At 41.5% G+C, this 6,585-nt stretch overlaps 1 long non-coding RNA gene across 1 annotated transcript in view; it reads left to right on the forward strand.

Moving 5' to 3' along the window:
* LOC125486666 overlaps positions 1-5,707 on the forward strand; it is an 8,470-nt gene extending 2,763 nt beyond the window's left edge. The window contains exon 2 of the long non-coding RNA XR_007265317.1: positions 3,752-5,707. This is a non-coding gene — a long non-coding RNA (uncharacterized LOC125486666). The remainder of the gene's footprint in view (positions 1-3,751) is intronic.
* The last annotated feature ends 878 nt before the right edge of the window (positions 5,708-6,585 follow it).

Genomic DNA, 6,585 nt, shown 5'->3' on the forward strand with positions numbered 1-6,585 from the left:
GGTGCCGCAGCATCCAGTGCTGGTGCCGCAGCATCCAGTGCTGGTGCCGCAGCATCCAGTGCTGGTACCTCAGCTGGTCAATTATATATTAATGACTTGGACAAAGGAATCAAATGCCATATCTCCAAAATTGCAGATGACACGAAAACAGATGGCAGTGTGTGCTGTGAGGAGGATCTAAGAGGCTGCAAGGTGATGTGGACAGACTGGCTGATTGTGCAGATACTTGGTAAATGCAACATAATGTGGATAAATGTGAGGTTATCTATTTTGGCCACAAAAACAGGAAGGCAGATTACCTGAATAGTGGCAGTTTAGGAAAATGAGGTGCAACAAGACCTGGGTGTTATGGTGGAACAGTCATGAGGGTCATGAGTCATTGAGCACAGAAACAGACCCTTTGGCCAACCAGTCCATGCCAATCATAATCCCAAACTAAACTGCCCACACTTGGCCCTTATCCCTCCAAACATTTTCTTATTCATGTACTTATCTAAATGTCTTTTACTTGTTGTAACTGTATCCACATCCACCATTTCCTCTCCAAGTTCATTCCACACACAAATATTGCCCCTCATGTCGTCTTTAAATCTTTCACCTCTCAGTTTAAAAATATGTCCTCTTGCCTTAAATCTCCCATCCTAGGGAAAAGATGCCTGCCAATCACCTTATCTATACCCCTCATTATTTTATAAACCTCTATAAGATCACCTCTTGACCTCCTACACTCCAATGAAAAAAGTCCCAGCATAGCGAGCTTTTCTTTATAACTCAAATCCTCCATTCCCAGCAACATCCTGGTAAATCACTTTTGAACCCTCTCTAGCTTAATAATATCCTTTCAATAACCGGAGACCAGATGCAATACTCCAGAAAAGGCCTCACCAATGTCCTGTACAACCTTAATGTAAGGTCGCAATTCCTACACTCCAAGGTCTGAGCAATGAAGGGAAGCATTCTAAATGCCTTCTTACCCACCCAATCTATACGTGAATTAAACTCTAAAGAACTATGTACCTGAATGCCTAGGTCTCTCCGTTATACAAGACTGCCCAAGGCCCTACTTCTAATTGTATCAGTCTTGTCTTGTCTTTGTTTGTTTTACTGAAATGTAAAACATCACATTTATGTAAATTAAACTCCATTTTCCACTCTTCAGCCCATTGACCCATTTGATCAAGATCTCTTTGTAATCTTCGATAACCTTCTTCACTATCCACTATACCACCAATCTTGGTGTCATCTGCAAACTTGGTAACAATCACTGAAGGTTGGCACGCAGCTGCAGCAGGCAGTGAGGAAAGCTAATGGCATGCTGGCCTTCATAGTGAGAGGATTTGAGGTATGAGTAAGGATGTCTTGCTGCAGTTATACATTGCCTTGGTGAGGCCAAACCTGGAGTACTGTTTGCAGTTTTGGTCTCCTAGTCTGAGGAAGAACATTCTTGCTATTGAGGGAGTTCAGCAAAGGTTCACCGGACTGATCCCCGGGATGGCAGGGCTGACATATTAGGAAAAACTGGATTGACTGGGCTTGTATTCTCCTGGAATTTAGAATGAGGGGAGATCTCATAGAAACGTATAAAATCCTGACGGTGTTGCAAAGTTGGGCAGAGTACTTGTGGATTGGAAGGCAGGACGTTAGAATTTGGTGTTTTTAAAATATTAATGTTTGTAAAATGATAGGAGGGGGGAAAGCAGTGTGTGGTCCCTTTAAAAGATGAGGAGGCTTGGAGAGAAGAAAAAAGGCAGTTAGTCAACTTGTGGGTTTGCAGGTGCACCAAGCATCTGAATTGTAGCATTTGTATCAAAAGGCTATACTATTAGCAGGCAAAGCAGCATTTTTAATCGAGACAATAAATCTGAATTTAGTCAATCAATTTAAACCAGGCACTTAGATACGAACAGCCAGTTAAATTTAAATCTGATGGTTTTGACAACATGGGACCAATCCTGTCGTAAGAAACTGATATGTCACGAAGGGTATAAAAGACAGGACAGTTGCAAAATCCTCAGAACCAACTGCCATCTGGTAAGAGATCAGTTCTCTCAGCAAAAGCATCATCTAATTAATAAAGGTACTGCAGCACTCTTTGAATTCTTCTGTTTGGAATATTAGCTGAGAAAACATTCCTGACAGAAGGTCAATGGTGAAGGGACAGAACATTCCAGAAGATGTAACCTGGCTATAATTTCAAGAGACTAAGTTCTAATTTTTTGTTTATATAAATGAGACATGTATTTATTGGAATAGCATGCTATTAGAATCTTATTTTACTTGGGAATAGTTGGTATAGGGAAGGGAATTGTTTGGTTTGTTTATAGTTCAGTTAATTTGTTCACTGTTAAATTAGATGAATAAATTGTTACTTTTTGATTAGAGTGTCAGGAGTTTATTTCATTTAGCGTTTATAACAGATTGGGGGTGAGAGGCAGGTTATACCACCTTTCACACTTCCTTTAACAGATTATATAGTGAGGCAAGCCTCTCGGGGTGTTTCTGTTTTAGTTATCAGAAGGGGGACGGTCGACCTTTGCCTTATAACAACAGGACTAGACAGGCTAGATGAGGGAAGAATGTTCCCAATGTTGGGGAGCCCAGAACAAGGGGTCACAGTCTAAGAATAACAGGTCAGCCATTCAGCAGTGAAATGAAGAACAACTTCTTCACTCCGATTTGTAAACCTATGGAATTCTCTCCCACAAGAAGCTGTTGGGGCCAACTCATTAGGTATATTTAAGAGGGAGTTGGACATGACCTTTGCAGTTAAAGGGATCAAGGGGCACAGAGGGTGGGAATGAGATACTGAGATTGCATGATCAGCCATGATCATACTGAATGGTGCTGCAGGTTTGAAGGGCTGAATAGCCTACTCCTGCACCCATTTTCTATGTCCACTGTGCCCCTCCATGGCCAGTAGCCACAGACTCTGGATGGAGTTCCACAGCCACGCAGAAGAGATGGTTGAGGAGGACCTTGGCATTTAATTTTCTAATGGTCGATAGCAGGGAGATTCCCCTGTAGTTGCCACAGTCAGACTTGTTCCCTCTTTTTTTTTTGAAAATACTCATGACTATGGCATCTTGGAGCTTTCCCTAGATGCTCTCCTCCTTCCAGGTAAAGCAGATTTTGGTGTGTAGCTGCAGCAGGGGCTCTTTGCCTCGACTCTTCAATGCCTCTGTGGAGCAGGAAAACCATCTGCACCAACAGCCTTGTTGTTCTTAAGCTGCTGGATGGCCTTCTCAATTTCATGCAAAGCTGGTGTGTTGCTCAGCTCATGGCACAAAGTATGCTGTGGGATGTGTTGAAGAACACTCGGATCAACGACAGAGCCCTGGTTGAGGAGGTCTCTAAAGTGCACCCCCATGTGTTTTTGATGGTTTCTTTATCTTTAAGAGTCATTCTGTGCTTGGCCAGCAGTGGTGTGGGGCCTTGGGTATTTGGTTCATGTGTAGTCTTGACAGCAGAGAAGAAGCCATGTATGTCATGGTTGTCAGCCATTTGTTAGGTCTCCAGTGCTTTCTCCATCTACCACCTGTTCTTTGTCACCAGTTTGTTTTTGTACCTCTGCCTTCAGTCTCCTGTAGGGCTGGTTTTTCTCTTCCAAGTGTGGTTGTTGTTTTATGCCTCAAATGCCTTGTGCTTCCAGCTTAATAGTTCCTGGATCTCATGATCATTCTCATCAAATCAGTCTTGGAGTTTCCTAGTTGAGTGGTTTTTTAATTTTTTTTTTTTTTTTTTTTTGTTGCAGGCATTGATGATTGGGTCTTAAAGATGGACCAGAGACTGTTGGGATCCTGCAACTCTGAGGGTTGCTAAGTTTGTGGAGACAGGTTTGTTGTATGAGGCTATTTTTTCTGGGTCTTTAAGTGCTTCAATGCTGAACTTTTTCCAGCACCCTTCCACCAAAGGGACAAATACAAGACGTGGCAGCACCCACACTCCAAACACCGGCACCTCCTTGACTACATCATCAGATTGAGGGATCGGAAAGTCTTTAAAATCTCACATGCCATGACAGGAGCCAACAACTGCTGGAAGGACTGACCCATGATCAACATCAATATAACATGGCCATGAAGGGACAGATGTAAACATTAGGACAAATATGTTAAATTGAAGGCATTAGAGAAAAATGACATGCATCTTTCCTGATCTCCACTTGCCAAACTGCTTTATTGTCAATGATGTTCTTTTGAACTATAGTCTGTGTTGCAATTCTGTGACATAGGAAACACAGAAGCCAAGTGCACAAAGCAAGTTCCTGCAAAAGTAATGCGATAACAATCTGCTCTAATGGCGTTGATTTGAGGGATAAATATTTTCCAGGGAATTGAAGAAATTTTCTGTTATTTTACAAAATAGTGCCATAGAAACTTTCATCTTCACCTGAGAGGGCACCATAGAGCAGTTTAATGTTTCATCTGGTAAATAGAACTTCAGAGTTCAGCAGTGTTTTGATAATCATAAATTTATTGATGTGAGATGGGGCATATTGGAGTAGTCAGAGATAACAAAAGCATAGATGAGAATTTTAGCAGCAGATGGGTTGAGGCAGGGATGGAGGCAAGCAATATCAGGTGGAGAGGAGGAGGGTTAACAAGTCAGCTTGAGATCAAATTGGCTTTGGTCAATATAGCTCAACCTGGGAAGAGGACCAAAATCTGTGCAAACAGTTTCCTGTACATAGCAGGGTCACACACAATGGCTACTGTCTTCCCAATGCTTAGCTGAAGGATGCTATAGTTCAGTCAAAATTGGACGTTGGGCAAGCTGTCTGACAACATCAAGGCAGCTGATGAAAACATAAGAATCGTCATTGTTAAAATACAAATGGCAACTGACTCCATGCATTCTGATGATTCACCAAAGGGCACCATGTGGATTAAGAAAACGGTATCTACATATTTCCATTGACTTCTGGTCTAACAGATAGAGAAGCTGCAGCTGAAGGCAACCAATGGGCAGGTAAAAATGGAACAAAACAAAATTAGTCCCACTGAGTTTCAAATACAAGAGATATGGTCTATCGTGTCAAAGATGATAGGAAGGACCTATTGGAATAATGCATCATTGTCACAGTCACTGAGGATGAAACTGGTGACTCTAATGAGACTTGCTTCAATACTGTGGTAGAGGTGGGAGTCTGACTAGAAAAATTCAAAGGATTTGGAAAGAAAGGGGAGGTTGGGGATGGGTTGATACTTTACTAGACATTGTGATTTAGAATGTTTATCCATTGTGTGCGTGGGGGTGTCAGTTGATGATGGCAACTGAAATAAGGAGAGAAACTGAGTGTTTGTTGCTTTCATGGAAATGATGGTCAAAGGATCAAGCCTCCCTTTTGGATCTCAAGGATGTGTTTTAACTCTTGAGGGCAAGTTAGAAGACAGGATGTCAACCAGAAAACAATTGTTCACTTCTCTCAAAACTCGTTATGGACTCTGTTTCCAATATGGTTTCTGATAAGTCATTGAGTATCCAAGCAAACTCTAAGCCTAGCCAATCAATGATCTTCTGAGTTTGAATTCAGGCATTCACTGATCACGAAGTATCTTTCCTTTACCAAAAATTCTAATAGTAAGCAAAGTCTCATACCTGACACCATCTTAATAAATGTCTTTCTATATTTTCATTGGCCTTGATGTTATTCCTAAAGCAAAACACCAAATACCAGAAACACATGCACTGTGATAAATGTTTTACATGATTTTGACACAGAATTTTGTCTTAGGTTGATTGTTCAAGTGCATTTGTGAGATCGTACTGCATTATCAGAGGAGCTGTCTTTTGGAAAAGGTATTTAACTAATTTCACTTCAACATGTCATTCTATTAGATCTCCAAATAGAGATCTGTTAACAAGTGGCTTAGTACCTGTATAGCCTGTCTTGGAATTTTAGAATCGTAGCACAATACAGGAGAGGGCAACTAGTTCATCAAGTCTTTGGTAGCTTTATTTTCCAGCATATTCAGGTTAATCCCATTCTTCTGCTCTTGTCCCATATCTCTAACTTCTTTTGTTCATCAAGTATTTATCAAATTTCCTTTGAAGGCTACTATTCAGAATAGGTGATAACTGTGGACAACTTGCAAGACTATCGATTGCACTGGTCCTGGTTGCTCTCCAATGTCTCATCCAAGTGACCATGATTTAGGGGTATGCCTCAACATTAAGTGTTAGCTGGCTATTCAACAGGATAACCCTCAGCATGTTTCAAACACACTCCATTAAAGGATGCCAATAACAAATTACCCTTTTGGGTGTTTTCATCAATATTGCTTGTCTGAGTTGGTTTTTGGGCATCAGCACCTCCAGGCTGTGAAGCAAAGGAAAAAGCCAGTTAGACAGTACTAAAGGGTGCCCAGCAGAGTAGTTATGATTCACTAGATGAGAGGAGGAGGAGGGCACAAAGGAAAACTATAAAAGTAAAATGAAGCAAGGAATGATATCCATCTCAGTCTGTCTGCCATGTTACCTTCAATCCAGTGTAAAGTCCACACCTAGACAACAAGGTGCAGGGCTGGATGAACACAGCAGGCCGAGCAGAAAGGCTGACGTTTCAGGCCTAGACCCTTCATCAGA

The sequence above is a fragment of the Rhincodon typus genome, chromosome 31 (genome assembly GCF_021869965.1).
Source record: "Rhincodon typus isolate 14 chromosome 31, sRhiTyp1.1, whole genome shotgun sequence".
NCBI classification, from domain to species: Eukaryota; Metazoa; Chordata; class Chondrichthyes; order Orectolobiformes; family Rhincodontidae; genus Rhincodon; species Rhincodon typus.